The sequence below is a fragment of the Kogia breviceps genome, chromosome 17 (assembly GCF_026419965.1).
Source record: "Kogia breviceps isolate mKogBre1 chromosome 17, mKogBre1 haplotype 1, whole genome shotgun sequence".
In the NCBI taxonomy this organism is placed as follows: Eukaryota; Metazoa; Chordata; class Mammalia; order Artiodactyla; family Physeteridae; genus Kogia; species Kogia breviceps.
The window spans coordinates 21,468,896-21,484,991 of NC_081326.1; the positions used below are offsets into that span (position 1 = coordinate 21,468,896).

At 38.7% G+C, this 16,096-nt stretch overlaps 1 pseudogene; it reads right to left on the reverse strand.

Annotated features, from left to right (window-relative positions):
- LOC131743772 (CDK5 and ABL1 enzyme substrate 2-like) overlaps positions 1-11,809 on the reverse strand; it is a 32,202-nt pseudogene extending 20,393 nt beyond the window's left edge.
- Positions 11,810-16,096: the final 4,287 nt, after the last annotated feature.

Below are 16,096 nucleotides of genomic sequence, written 5' to 3' on the forward strand. Positions count from 1 at the left end.
TATTTTAAAGTCTATATTGTCTGATATGAGAATTGCTACTCCAGCTTTCTTCTGATTTCCATTTGCATGGAATATCTTTTTCTATCCCCTCACTTTCAGTCTGTATGTGTCCCTAGGTCTGAAGTGGGTCTCCTGTAGACATCATATATACAGGTCTTGTTTTTGTATCCATTCAGCCAGTCTATGTGTTTGGTTGGAGCATTTAATCCATTTGCATTTAAGTTATTTATCGATATGTATGTTCCTTTTACCATTTTCTTAATTGTTTGGGGTTTGTTATTGTAGGTCTTTTCCTTCTCTTGTGTTTCCTGCTTAGAGAAGTTCCTTTAGCACTTGTTGTAAAGCTGGTTTGGTGGAGCTGAACTGTCTTAGCTTTTGTTTGTCTGTAAAGGTTTTAATTTCTCCATCAAATCTGAATGAGATCCTTGCTGGGTAGAGTAATCTTGGTTTTATGTTTTTCCCCTTCATCACTTTAAATATGTTCTGCCACTCCCTTCTGGCTTGTAGAATTTCTGCTGTAAGATCAGCTGTTAATCTTATGGGGATTCCTTTTTGTGTTATTTGTTGTTTTTCCCTTGTGGCTTTTAATATTTTTTCTTTGTATTTAATTTTTGATAGTTTGATTAATATGTGTCTTGACGTGTTTCTCCTTGGATTTATCCTGTATGGGACTCTCTGTGCTTCCTGAAGTTGATTAACTATTTCCTTTCCCATATTCGGGAAGTTTTCAACTATAATCTCTTCAAATATTTTCTCCTTCTCTTTATTTTTCTCTTCTTCTTCTGAGACCCCTATAATTTGAATGTTGGTGCATTTAATGTTGTCCCAGAGGTCTCTGAGACTGTCCTCAATTCTTTTCATTCTTTTTTCTTTATTCTGCTCTGCAGTAATTATTTCCACTATTTATCTTCCAGGTCACTTACGTTTTCTTCTGCCTCAGTTATTCTGTTATTAATTCCTTCTAGAGTATTTTTATTTCATTTATTGTGCTGTTCATCATTGTTTGTTTGCTTTTTAGTCCTTCTAGGTCCTTTTTAAATGTTTCTTGTATTTTCTCCATTCTATTTCCAAGATTATTTTGGATCATCTTTTCTATCATTCTTTTTCAGGTAGACTGCCTATTTCCTCTTCATTTGATTGGTCTGGTGGGCTTTTACCTTGCTCCTTCATCTGTTGTTTCTTCAGCAGCTTGCAGTTCTGCTTGTTGTGTTTGCCCTGCAGGACCAGCTTCTCAAAGTACACATAGGCCATGGGCACTGTCAAAGGCTCCAAAACACACTCCTGGGACAAGTTCCGCATCTCTTATTTTAAACTTTAATTTTGCTCAGCATCAGCTTGATGTGGGGGAACTTCTCCCAGAAGGTCTCCTTCATGTCCTTCTTTAGGTGGGAGGGCTTCACATACTCTATCACAGTGGTCATGTAGGATGCGAAGATGAGGACGTGCTTGTGCTTGCTGCAGGGTCACTGAGGGTCAGCCAGGAGGTTGGGATTGTACTCCAGGGCATCCCCCGCATTGGCCCCTAGTTCCAAGCCAGCTGGTGTCACCCTGGGCAAGACAGGTTTGCATCTGGACCCCAGCAGAGCATGGGGGATTCTGGGTCAGGGCTGAGGCAGTGGGCCTGTTTGAGCATGACCAGGGTGTTGGTGGGGTACAGGATCTCGGTAAGACACAACCCTTCCATCCGCCCCCAGCTCAATGCCTTCCAACTGGAAGACCATCTCAGAAGACATGGAAACGTCGCCAGACATATGCCTCTGCTTCTGGCTGTCCACCCTCAGGTCACTGACACGCAGGTCTTCTCCACAGAGCAAGACAGAGAAGGCCGCACACAGGGACCGCTTGGCTCAGATGAACACGATCCTGCTGTTCCGGGTGTCGTACTGTCTCATATTATTGATGAAGTGAGTCTTCTTCAGGCTTTTGTGTCTTGGGGATCCAGATGTATGTTTGGTTCTTTGAAGGGAGGCACATCCCACCGTGTCTTCCAGAAACTCAAGGGCCGCCCGTCCAGGGAGATGTTGTTGAGGAAGAAGAGCACGGCCTGGCAGCGCTGTGAGTCCCCTCACCACTGCAGTGCCTGCAACGCAGCCCAGACAGCAGGGCCAGGGGACTGGCCCAGGGATTCACCCACCGCGGCCACGGCCATCCTCTGACTGAGCCCGACGGTCGCCCACCGCCCACAATCAAGCTTTTAAAAACAGGATCACTTATGACAATAATGCTCAACCTGAAAACCCAACATTTTGCTCAAATAGTTCCTTAGTAAAATTCTTTGCAGCTACAACTGTCAGACTTTAGGATCTCCACACATTATAATTATTGTTTTCTCCCCTCAGATTACCATGTTAAGAAATATCTTTGAATTTTTGAGACTGACAACATGAACGTTAAACCTCACTGTATTCTAGTGAATAGTGGTGAAGAATGTGTACACACACACACACACACACACACACACACACATTCTCCAATATATTCCAACATAGCAACCACGTCACCATGCTTTGGATCTTACACAGATATCCAGGGCTTTGCTGCCAGGTGTTAGAAGGGTGTTATCACTAATAAATCTTAATTCTTCTAGTGTTTTCAAACACAATCAGACCTAATCAAGGGATTCACACAATGGAAATTTTGATTGCTAAATCAGGATAATACATCACTTCTCTGAGGGGATCTATTGAAGACAAAAAAAGCTAAGTGGACTCAGTAGACTTCTTCTTAGTCTTTTAATTAAAACAAATACCAAAAAAAAAAAAAATTATTCTTGACCCATTTTCGCCATCAAATTATTTCCCAGGTTTACTTTCCTATTTTCCTATTTCAAAGAGTCTAAACATTCGGTTTTTGTGACATCTTACTGAAGGAAGTAGAGTCTAGTGAAAAGACATTGAATTGAATTTGGTGTTCAGAGACCTACATTCACTTGAAAAAGAAGAGCAACAGTGAGGCAAGGGGATTGCTGGCCCAATTAGATATATAAGCATATCCTAAGGTCTCTATAATCAACACAGTGTAGTGTTGGCATATGAGTAGCCAGGCAGGTCAATAAGAAAGAATAGAGAATCCAGAAACATATGTAATTGCTGGTAGTATTCAACAAAAGTGAAGTCACAAATCAAGTGGGAAATATGGGCACTTTAATAAATGGTGCTGGGATAACTGGATAAGTACATGAAAATAATAGAAATTGAATTCATTTCTGACACCAGAAATCGGTGAAAATTCTAAAGGAATTAGAAATTAAAATATAAAAAATGAAATTACACAAGTACCAACATTTCTGAATTTCTTTATAACCGAGAGGCAAGGAAAATTCTCTTCCCACTCAAAATATTGAAGCAGTAGGGAAAATCATTAATAAATTTGACTACATAAGGATTAAACGTGCATGGCAGGGACTTCCCTGGTGGTCCATTGGTTAGGACTCCACACTTCCACTGCGGGGGACATGGGTTCGACCCCTGGTAGAGGAACTAAGATCCTGCATGCTGCACGGTGGCAGTGCCAAAAAAATAAATGCATGACAAATACAACTTCATAAGCAAAATTAAAACAACAACAATGCTATTTTAAAAACCAGCTAGACAGGACATGGAAGCAACCTAAGTGCCTGACAGATGAATGGATAAAGAAGATGTGGCACATATATACAATGGGATATTACTCAGCCATTAAAAAAATGAAATTGAGTTATCTGTAGTGAGGTGGATGGACATAGAGTCTGTCATACAGAATGAAGTAAGTCAGAAAGAGAAAAACAAATACCATACGTTAACACATATATATGGAATCTAAAAAAAAAAAAAAAATAGTTCTGAAGAACCTAGGGGCAGGACAGAAATAAAGACTCAGACGTGGAGAATGGACTTGAGGACACACAGAGGGGGAAGGGTAAGCTGGGACGAAGTGAGAGAGTGGCATGGACATATATACACTACCAAATGTAAAATAGATAGCTAGTGGAAAGCAGCCGCATAGCACAGGGAGATCAGCTTGGTGCTTTGTGACCACCTAGAGGGGTGGGATAGGGAAGGTGGGAGGGAGACGCAAGAGGGAGGAGATATGGGGGTATATGTATATGTATAATTGATTCACTTTGTTATAAAGCAGAAACTAACACACCATTGTAAAGCAATTATACTCCAATAAAGATGTTTAAAGAAAAAAAAAAAAACAGGCTAGAGACGTGAGTAGATAGTTTCCAGAAAAGGCAATACAGGCAATGCAGTTTCTCATATGTTTAGGACTCTATATGTCTCATAATTTTAAAAATAGCTCATAATAAGAGAAATACAAATTAATATTACACAGATATATCTTATTTATCACACTGACAAAAAATCAAGAGTGTGATCACATATTTAGTTGGTAAGACTAAGAGGAAACAGGCACATATGTGTTTCTAAAAAGAATGCAAAATGTTATGAACCCAATGGAGGGCAATTTGGCATTATTTAATGATTTTACATATGTCTTTATGTTTTCCCCTTCTCTAGGAATCTATCTAAAAGATAAACATGAAAATTTGTATACACGTGGATATTTACTGCATGATTTATAAAGGTAAAAACCAGAAACAACCTAAATGTCCATTAATACATGATGAATTGAATTAACTTTGAGATACTTACTATGGAGCACCGTACAGCTGGTTAAAAAAAAAAAAAGAGTGCTTTCTAATATGTGATCTCCAGGATATACTGTTAACTGAAGACAGCAAGTAGTATAAGCAATATGTATACTATATATTATATTACCATTTATCAGAAAAAGGGAGTCTGTGTGTGTATACGTGTGTGTGTATACATGCACATACAATGGGAGATTAAGCTATATTTAAATAAAATTATTACTTACATGTGATGAGAGGTAACATGTAAAGGAGACAGATATAAAAGTCAAGGGCAGGAAATTTACAAGATGAATCTTAGTATTTTGTCATTCCAGAAAGCAAGGAAGTTATCAAAAATTATTGGAATAGTGTCAAAAGGACTCATGAAGTGTCTTGAAGTGGCTCTCACTGCACAAAGATGAGTCATCCTCAGCACCAATAAGAGTAAAAACATCAATGGGTTGAAATCAATAAAATATGTTAAAAATCCAGGAATTCCAATGATCATGTTTTAAAAAAAGATCACCTTTGGAGGATGCTAGGAAACCAACTCCTTGTGCTAAAAACTGATAAATAAAGGGAAAGAATCATACAGATTACTTGTTTTTATAGTAAAAATTGTACCTCAGGGTATTCAAAAGTTGATGAGAAAAGAGTCTGTCTATGGAAGTATTCCAACTAACATATAAAGATGTAATTACATAATTGGAATATTACCATTTTGCAAACCCCAAAGTAAACTCTGGATCTGGGAAATGATCCTCAGTGGCACCTAATGCCGCAGCAGCAGACAACTGGACATTAAGCCTCTCTTGATGGGAGTTTAGAACATCACTTATGAAGTAGTCTTGCTAAAAACGTAACGTAAATATGGATCCAGCCTCTTGATCTAACCACCAGTGCAGGAAATACACGGGGAATAGAGGAACAGGTTTTCTTTAAAAAGTGAGAGTACAATCAGCGATATCCAGAAAGCAGGAAAGTTCACAAGACAAATTACTCAATTTTTTTCAACAGATCAATTTCAAAAATTTTTAAGTATAAGTTAAGGTAGCCTATGAACTGAAAAAACCCATGAAACGTACCAACAGAATACAGTGGTGCACGCTGTTGGAATCCCAATTCGAACAAACCAGCAACATAATATCTATAAACAAACAAAAATTAAATAAAACATGTATGAGAAAATACTGACTAGATATTTGATGATGTAAGATATGACTAGGTTTTCTTGTGTATGAAAATGGCACCATGACTGGGTTCATTAACAAGAGTTTTTTCTTTCAGAGACACATACTCAAATATTTATGCGTGAAAAGTTATGTATGGGATTTACTTCAAAACAATTCGGTAGGCAGAGACATAAAGGAAGTTGGATTAAATGCAAGTGTGGCTGTGAGCTAACGAGTGCTGGGGCTGAATAATGGGTACATGAAGATGCACTGTACTTTTCTCTCTCCAATGAGTGCTTAAAATTACCCACAATACACTACTGGTGGGAATGTAAAATGATGCAGCTGCTATGGAAAATAGTATGAAGTTTCCTCAAAAAAATTTAAAAATAGAACTACCATATGATCCAGCAATCCCATTTCTGGGATTTAACCAAAACAATTAAAATCAAGATCTCAAAGATATATATGCGCTCCCATGTTCATTGCAGCATTATTCATAATAGCCAAAATGTGGAAATAACCTAAAGGTCTATCTATGGATAAATGGATAAAGAAAAGGTGGCATATACATACAATGGAATATTATTCAACCTTAAAGGAGAAGGAAATCCTGCTATATACAACAATATGGATGAAACTGGAGGACATCGTGCTAATTGAAACAAACTAGTCACAGAAGGACATGCACGATCCCCCTCATGTGAGGTCTCTAAAATTGTCAAATTCCCAGAACCAAAGTGGAATGGTGGTGACCAGGGGCTGCAGAGAGGGGGCAGTGGGGAATTGATCATCAACAGGCATAAAATTTCAGTTAAGCAAGATACAAAAGTTCTAGAGACTAGTTAACAATACTGTATTATGCACTTAAAAATGTGTTAAGAGGGTAGATCTCATGTTAAGTGTTTATAACACAACCTTTTAAGAAAGAAAAGCAGAAAATATATATATCCATAATACAAAGGTTAAAAAAGACCCACATACAGATTCTGGATCCACCATTTGCTTGTTTAATACCAAGCAAGTCACTTAACACAATTTAAGCCCCCATTTTCTCATATGTAAAAGGGATATAATAATAACAATTTTATAGGTTCGTTTGCCATCTCTATTTTTGGACCCTGATAATGGTTAGTTGAAAAGAGAAAGAGGTTTGGGAATTATTCTTACCAACAGTGTATATGTATAATTATGTATAATTTTAAACACACATGGCAGAGAGAAAAGTACAATGCACCTGTCTGTACTCGTCATTTAGCCTCAACTCCCTTTTAAATATCTGTCATAATTTTATGATACTGACAAGTACTTAACTTTTCTAGGTTCATTTTCTTTCATGTAAAATGGGGATCATACCAGCATCATACCATTGTTATGTGGACTACGTAAAGTTGGAACTTTATAAATAACACTTTCTCTCCTCCGTGAAGCCATTTTGATTCCTAGTTGGAAATAGTCACTCTTCTGATAGATTTACTTTGATTACTATTATACTAATAATCTCCCTTGAATTATTATTTAAATATTTTTTCGTGAAAAGACTCTGGGTCCTTTGAAAACAGATTATTCATATCCTCATGGAAAGTGTATGGCACATAGTTGGAGATCAATAAATTTTGAGGAATTAAATCCCTTGACTAGAGTAGATGCTACCGCCAAAACTGATTAATCTTCTGCAACTGCTGACACTGAATGCCCTGGCCATATATTACTTAAATCTTTTAAAATGCACGTAAGATCCCTGGGAAAATGTCAGATTGTTTCCTGGACAAACAGTAAATGAGTTTGTCATATGTCAAGAAATCACCCAGTTCATTGGCCTGCAAATCCAACTCTGCTTTTTACCTATCACATTTATAGTTTGTCCAGGTTTGCTCCTACAAACATGTCACAGATTCTTCAGTAGAAAATTGTTTCTAGCATAAGGTTTCAGCTTTATTCCAAACAGTGTGTCCCTATGAAGAACCACCTAGCACATATCCATGATGCTCCAAAGATAAGCGGTGATAATGGAAGGGTACATTTCCATATATTGCCGTTCCCCTTAAATCAGGTCAAAAACTAGCAGGAAAAATGAATGGAGTCTCCAAAAGATAGTGGTTCCAGAAGACTATTTGAAGTGACAAACCAACCAACCTTAAATGTAGTTCAAAATATTTCCACTTGAGATAAAACTCAGTTTCCACATTCTGAACATGGTGACAGCATAGTTTTTACTTCTGAGTATCGTAAGGCCCTTTTCTCATAAAACCTGGAGAAAGCCAAAAGCAGTTCAATTAAAGTGTCTAAATGTGGTCATCTTTTATCTATAGCTCAGTGGGACAGCTCAGCTAGAGCTTATAGAGTTCAGCTATGTACTCTTCCCAGAATATTCCCTAACGCTTCTCTGAAGCTATTCATTGTACAGGTCACTGTAGTAAAACTCACACCTCAGCAGTCTCCCTGGACGCCAACAAGCAAACACTAGAGTGCAGTGCAGAGTAAAGAAAGGGTTTGCCTCTGAGTAAAAGGAAGATCATGATCAGTAATTTCAAAGTCCATCAGACAGAGTCCTATAAGAAAACATATGAGCTATGCATGAAGTTATAGGATGTATATCCAAAAGAAAACCAGACAAACAATTAAGTCAAGTTCCTTCTAACGTAAGACATTTGAAAGGAGATCATTGCAACATCATAAGTTCACCATAAAGTGATGCATTCATATTTTACAAGACAAGAACTGTACTAAAATCTTTAAAGTCTCTACACAATTGTGTTTGTCAAAACATATTTGCTGGGCTTCCCTGGTGGCGCAGTGGTTGAGAATCCGCCTGCCAATGCAGGGGACACGGGTTCGTGCCCCGGTCCGGGAGGATCCCACGTGCCGTGGAGCGGCTGGGGCCGTGAGCCATGGCCGCTGAGCCTGCGCGTCCAGAGCCTCTGCTCCGCAACGGGAGAGGCCACAACAGTGAGAGGCCCGCGTACCACAAAAAAAAAAAAAAAAAAACATATTTGCTGCCATAACTCACAAGTTTATTGACATTCTTAGTTTACATCAAATATTTTACTTGTGATACTGGAATTTTATTTCACTTCTTAGAAAATTTTATGCTTAAAAAGGGAGCAATCATAATACATTCCATAGAGTTTTCTCCAATTTACATCATCATTTTCTGAAGTAAACTGAAATAAGCCAAGGCTTTATGTAACTAAATCTTTCTATTATTTTCATGGCTCAGAATGAGAAGGGGAATGAAGAATAAATCTGTAAGAGAACAAAACGTAAATTCATTGTGTTCACAATGTTGCATTAATCAGGAGAACTCTAAAATTGATTGAGGGAATCTGAACAAATGGCTGCATGCATTCAGAAGAGGCTGCACTCACTAAAATAAACTAGAGTCTCATTTCTCCTTTAAAAAAAATCTATTAAAAGGCTAGATCAGGGCTTCCCTGGTGGCGCAGGGGTTGAGAGTCCGCCTGCCGATGCAGGGGACGCGGGTTCGTGCCCCGATCCGGGAAGATCCCACATGCCGCGGAGCGGCTGGGCCCGTGAGCCATGGCCGCTGAGCCTGTGCGTCCGGAGCCTGTGCTCCGCAGCGGGAGAGGCCACAACAGTGAGAGGCTCGCGTACCCCGCCCCCCCCCCCAAAAAAAAAAAGTCTAGATCAGATTCTTCATCTGAGAAATAGTTATCATAATTAATTCCTACCATATCTATCATAGAAAAATTGTGTGAAGTTGAAAAATGAGCTAATGTACGGTGGGGGGGGAGCTTTGTAAAAAGCAAAGGAGCTTAAAAATGTGAGTGATAATCAAGATGATCATTACCTGCTTATAGATAAAAATAGATGGCATTACACCCAACATGCAACAAAGCACTTAGCACGTACTGTTTACTATATATATATTTTTTGTTTGTTTGTTTTGGTTTTTTTTTTTTTGCGGTACGCGGGGATCTCACTGTTGTGGCCTCTCCCATTGCGGAACACAGGCTCCGGACACGCAGGCTCAGCGGCCATGGCTCACGGGCCCAGCCGCTCTGTGGCATATAGGATCTTCCCGGACTGGGGCACGAACCCGTGTCCCCTGCATCGGCAGGCGGACTCGCAACCACTGCGCCACCAGGGAAGCCCTACTATATATTTTAACTAAAATATTAATAGGTATTAGGCAGCCACATTGTCAAAATGATTTAAGCAAAATTAAACACAAAATAAGCCTGGAGCATCTTGTAATGCCAGAATGTAAGGAAGTACTGTACTCAAACAAAGCACAATGATGAGGGAGTGTCAAAGGAACAAAGGACCCAAATGAAAGAACTCCCAGGGGCCAAAGATGGAAAAATCTAAGCATCAAGATCAATGAAATAGAATTGGCTTACAACCCATAGTACAGAATAAATATCTATAAGTCCACAGTGAAATTATTTAATTAATCAATTTAAGAATCAGTGGGGGAGGGACTTCCCTGGTGGCGCAGTGGTTAAGAATCTGCCTGCCAATGCAGGGGACATGGGTTCGAGCCCCGGTCCAGGAAGATCTCACATGCCACAGAACAACTAAACCCGTGTGCCACAACTACTGAGCTTGTGCTCTAGAGCCCACGATCTACAACTACTGAGTCCACGTCCCACAACTACTGAAGCCCATGCACCTAGAGCCTGTGCTCCGCAACAAGAGAAGCCACCGCAATGGAGAGTAGCCCCCTCTCGCCGCAACTAGAGAAAGCCTGCGCACAGCAATGAAGACCCAACGCAGCCAAAAAAAAAAAAAAAAAAGAATCAGTGGGAGAGAATAAACAAATTTCCTCTGTAGAAGGATTCCAAATAATTTATGTAGATATTTCATCCTCAAGGAGGATGCTGTGCATGGCAACTTCATTTCGAGGAGTACAAGCAGGAAACAAATAGGAGGAACAAGGAGGAACTTTACAGTGGAGAAATCTGACAACAATAACTCAGCCAGGTGATCAAGGTCAACAGCAACAGCAATAAGTCATGTTGATCGTGTAGATCCTTGATATGATGTGATGAGAATGTCATTTTACCTCTGCAGTTTTCCTCTCCAAAATCCATAACCCCAGTCTAATTATGAGAAAAATATCAGACAAATCCCAATTAAGGAATACAATGCAAAATATCTAAACAGTACATGACAAAATTGTCAAAGTCATTGGAAACAAAGAAAATATGAGAAACTATCACAATCAAGAGAAGCCTGAGGAGATATAACAATGAAATGTAATGTGTTATACTGATCCTGAAACAGAAAAAGGACATTAGTTTAATACTAAGGAAATTTGAATAAATGATGGATGTTAGTTAATAATAATGTATCGAGATTGGTTCGTTAACTGTAGCAAGTGTACCACACTAATGCAAGTCATTAATAACAAGGAGAACACGATGTGGGGATGGAGGGGGAGGGAGTATTGGGGAATTCTCTGTTCTATCTGCTCATGTTTTCTGTAAATCTAAACCTTAAATTGAAAAAGAAAGAGGCTTACCAAATATGCCTTTTCTTTTTTCTTTATAGGTAGTGCAAGGTACAGAAACTTGTCCTCCACCTTAGAGGAGATGTCACAACACACTCCTGCCCGTTGGGTTTCTAAAAACTTCACTAAGATGGCAGTCTTCTGAAATTTTGTGGGGCTTATCTCCCACCCTCTGTTTCACATAGGTCTTACTCAGCCATGAAAAATACCCACTACTCTGCATATTATATTCAGTCAGCATAATGTCCTCAATGTAGTGGATCATTATAACATTTTGTCAAATATCAGTGCAATCATGGCCTCTGGAGACCCTATTGTGGCAGAGAGAGCAGGAGGGTTGACACAGGCAGGCAACTTGGTGATGGTATATTGTTGCCTCTGCCAGGTAAAAGCAAACAGCTTCTGGTGGTCCTTACAGAGAAAAAAGTCTTGACCAGGTCATAACTGCATATCAAGTGCCAGGAGATACGCTAATTTTCTTCAGTAAAAATACTACATACTGCAGATCTCCACCTGATAAGGTTTACAAGGATCCACAGCCATTCTCCAAAATCCATTCAACCTCTGCATAGGCCAAGCGGGCAAGTTAAGGAATGATACGTTATGATACATATCACCACCTCTCATTTTTTAAGTCTTGATAGTGTCAGTAATATCTGAAAATCCCCCTAGGGATGTGGCATTGCTACTGGTTTACTACCTTGGTAAGGAGCAGAAAAATTCAGAAGTTTCCATTTGCCCCTCCCACCACAATGGCTCTTAGCCCATGGCCCCAAGGCAAGTGTGGGGATTCTTCCAGATGCCAAGTATTTCTAATCCAATTATACATCGAGAAACTAGTGAAACAACACAGTGTGCCTATGAACGAACTGGGTACTCTGTGAGCCACATCTGGGTTGTGAGGTACATCCATGTATATCACCTGACAACAGCCACCATGGTATTTTGGGTCATCGGAATTAGCAACAATCCAGAAGCAGTATTTAATAATTCCCAAAGGTCTGGGTATTTTTCCCTAGTGCCCTTTCACTCTGCTAAATTTATGCAGGCTTGAAGATAGATTCACAGTATATGTTTATGGCAATACTGCAGGGTTCTTCCTCAGGTGAATTTGACCTTCCCTTCAAGGTTACCTTTTCCTTCAATAAACCCAAGATACTCTGGGACTATGAACATGCTTAGTTTCAAGCAGTGTTCTTGCAGACTGCCCATCTATTTTATTCCTAAGGACACTATGATCAATTAGCTACAGTCAGTGGTCCCTATGGACCAAAGTGTTCGGATTACTATTATGTCTCTACTGGCCTTTGTAGTAAATGTGCCTACTTTGTCCTTGTCAGTTGGCCACTTGGCCTCTGATACTCTGGCATCCCTTTATCTCTGTTAAAATCAGGGAACTCATATAAAGAGTGGTGTTAGCCACAGTCATACCTGGCTACAAAGGAGAGTAACCCCAGACCTTTTCAAGGATGCAGGTGGCCCCCTCAGTGTATGCATCAGTATCTTCCCCAGTGAAGGGATTGAATTCTGGGCCTTTTAATTCCTTCTCCACACCATGTCACACAAGCACTGGATCTCAGCCTCATTAAAATAGGCCACTACTGACTTCAAGGTTTGGTTAACCAACCAAATAACTTGTTAGAGTCACCACCAACTCCATGAGCTAGCACATTAAATCCAGAATGTTCAGTAACTGCACCCATATCAATGCATTTGGCCCAGCTTTTCTAGTGTTATTTCCTTGGTCTAACTCCCTTAGAATCCACTTCCACATACATTATAGGTAATATATATCAGCAAATTTTGCAATTCTATTTCCTCTTGAGTCATTCTCTGTACCTGATTCCTGAAGTATACTGAGATTTGGCCCTAAGAAGATCGACCGAACTTCAGAGGTATGTGTCTTCATTTCAAAAGGTATGAAACCCAGACCTAAGGACTTTCTGGATTCTGTTACTTTTCTCAGAAAAAAATAGAATAAAATAAAATAAAAATAATAATAATGGCTTGTTGGTTGGTTTATCTGTTTTAGCAGATAGCTTAATTGGACTCAGACTCCCAAATTTGTCTTTCCTTTAAAGGGTGGAAGCTGAAATCTTTGTTTAAGTGTTTTAGCCTTAGCTGGGTTGCTTGTCAGACACATGCCTAGTTCAGAGGTGAGCCAGAGATCAGAAAAGGGTTCATATGCAGAATGTAGGTCTTTAGCTCTCCAGCTCTCCTCCTTTGGGGGTTGAAATCCCCACTCTATCTGCTGTGGTCAATACAAATCCTACCCTCTGGTTTTTCAAGCCAGTAAGACCACATATTTCTATCAGAGTGTCAGTCATCCTGCATTGTGATAACAGGAGTCCTCACTCAGGCAAAGGGCCAACAGTGTCATTCCCTTCTTGAAATGGTTGCTTGTTTTACTTTTAACTATTTAACTTTTATAACTGTTATCTGTAGGAAGGTTGGGGCAATAGGAATTGTTTTGCCATTCCTGGATATAAAACCTTTTCCAAACTGAGATTTTAAAAGGCTCAGCAAAAAACAGTATATGTCAAATCTATTTTTCATATCACCTATGTGGCAGATTGTGTTTTCCTAAGTGACTGCAACAACATCACCCCCATTCCTTTTGGTTTTTTCCAAATTGACTTTAGCACTTCTCCACCAAGAGTTGTCATTTATGTTTCTTATCCTCTTGAGTCTAGGTGAGGCTTGTGCCTGCTCTGATCAATAAAGTGCAATGGATGTGATGTCATATGACTTCAAGGCTAGGTCAACAAGAGGATATGCATCCACAAGGCTTCTCTTCTTGGATGATAGCTGTTGGGGACTGAGCCAGTCAAAAACCAGCACCTACCACCAAACAAGTGGGTGAAGGAGCATTTGGACGATATCTTCCAGCTAAGACCTCAGACATCATGCAGCAAAGACAAACTGGTCTCATTGTGCCTTCTCCACATTACTGACACATAGAATCTATGGTTGGTTTTTGCTACTGAGTTTTGGGGTAATTTGTTAAACAACAATAAATGGCCACAACAAGTTAGATGTTAGGATTATGCAGCTATGACATCTGTAACAATAATGGTTTCCAGTTTATTTGGGTTGATATGGATGCTTAAAGACATGCTCCCTTTCTCTCTCACAATTCCCTCCTAAAGTGACAAGTTAAAAAAGGAAGTCAACTTTCCCATATAGAAGAGGACAGTTAAATGTATTCCCTCATTAGGACCTCATGTCCCTTGGAAATTTGAAGAGACTAGTCAGTTATTTAAACCTGAATTCTTTGTCTCCAAGAATCAATAATTTAATTTTTATTTGGAGTATTTATGAGTTAATTATATTGCTTCTTGGAATCACATATATGCAAAGTCAACTCTTCACTATACAAGACAGCATTTCTTGAATTTTAAACAGGAGACTAATGCTCTTAGTACAGATTCAATAAAGGGAGAGTTAAGCAAATTCTGGCCACCTTTTTTCAAATAATAAATAAAGCATGTATTAGGTAAACAGTTGCAAATAATAATAAAGGATAAGTGCACAGCTCCATACCCAGGAGTGGGAGGAGGAGGGGGAAGCTAAGTTATAGCTATAAATTTCCTCCTGAAGAAGACAATTTGAGAAGGCATTCAACATCAAGGGGAATTACATAAGACCTGTTATATAAAGGTAGACTTATGTATTTAAAGATAAAACTTCCATGCTATATTTCTTTTGAGTTGTTTGTATTTTCTTCAAAAGTCATTGATATACATGAGCTTTTCAAAGACAAATATGGTCTAAAATCTCTCTTACTATCTATCATTACAGAAGAAAACAAGAGAGGTAGATAAAGATAATGGCAAATTAACGCCAGTGTAGTTAAGGTCAAACTCATTCATCACTAATGGCAATATAAATTGGTACAACGCTTTTGGAGAGCCACTTGGCAATGCCTATCAAGAGAAATAAAAATGTTCATATCCGATCACTCAGTGATCCCATTGTTGGGAATTTTTCCTAAGAATTACATTAAAAGCATAAAAGAGCTATAAGTATGAAGGTTTTTATTTCATAAATTTTTTAGACTCACTAAAAACCTGGAAACAATCTAAAGGATGAACAATTAGAGAATGGTTTTGAAAAGCCAGTGAACTCTTATGTAGTTATTAAAAATAATAATTTTAAAGGCTATGTAACACTCTGGAAAATATGCTAGTTTTGTGATATAACATTAAATGATAATAGAACAATACAAATAGAAAATGCTACTATACTAAGTAAAAAAATAAATATAAAACGTGGGCAAGTACTGGATGGGAACACATAAAAATGTGTTATTTTTAGGAGTTGTGAGCATTTCAATTAATTTTACCTTTTTAACTGTTGATATCCTTTAATTTATAAACAATGCTGATTGTACAATAAATGATAATACACCCATAATCCTTAAAACATTGTTGCTATTTCTTTAGATGTCTGTCATCTCTTAGAGCATTAGTAAAAAATTATGCTAGCCATTCTAACAAGTGTGAGGTGATATCTCATTATGGTTTTAATTTCCATTTCCCTGATGATTAGTGATATTGAGCGTATTTTCATGTACCTGCTGGCCATTTGTATGTCTTCTTTGGAAAAACATCTGTTCAGTTCCTTTGCCCCATTTTTAACTGGATTGTTTGGGGGTAGGACAGAGGTTGTCAGTGAGTTGTATGAGTTCTTTATATATTTTGGATATTAACCCATTATCAGATATGATTTGCAAACATTTCTCCCATTCTGTAACTTAATTTCTTGTTCTGTTTATTGTTTCTTTTGCTGTGCAGAGGCCTTTTAGTTCCATGTAGTTCCTGTTAGAAT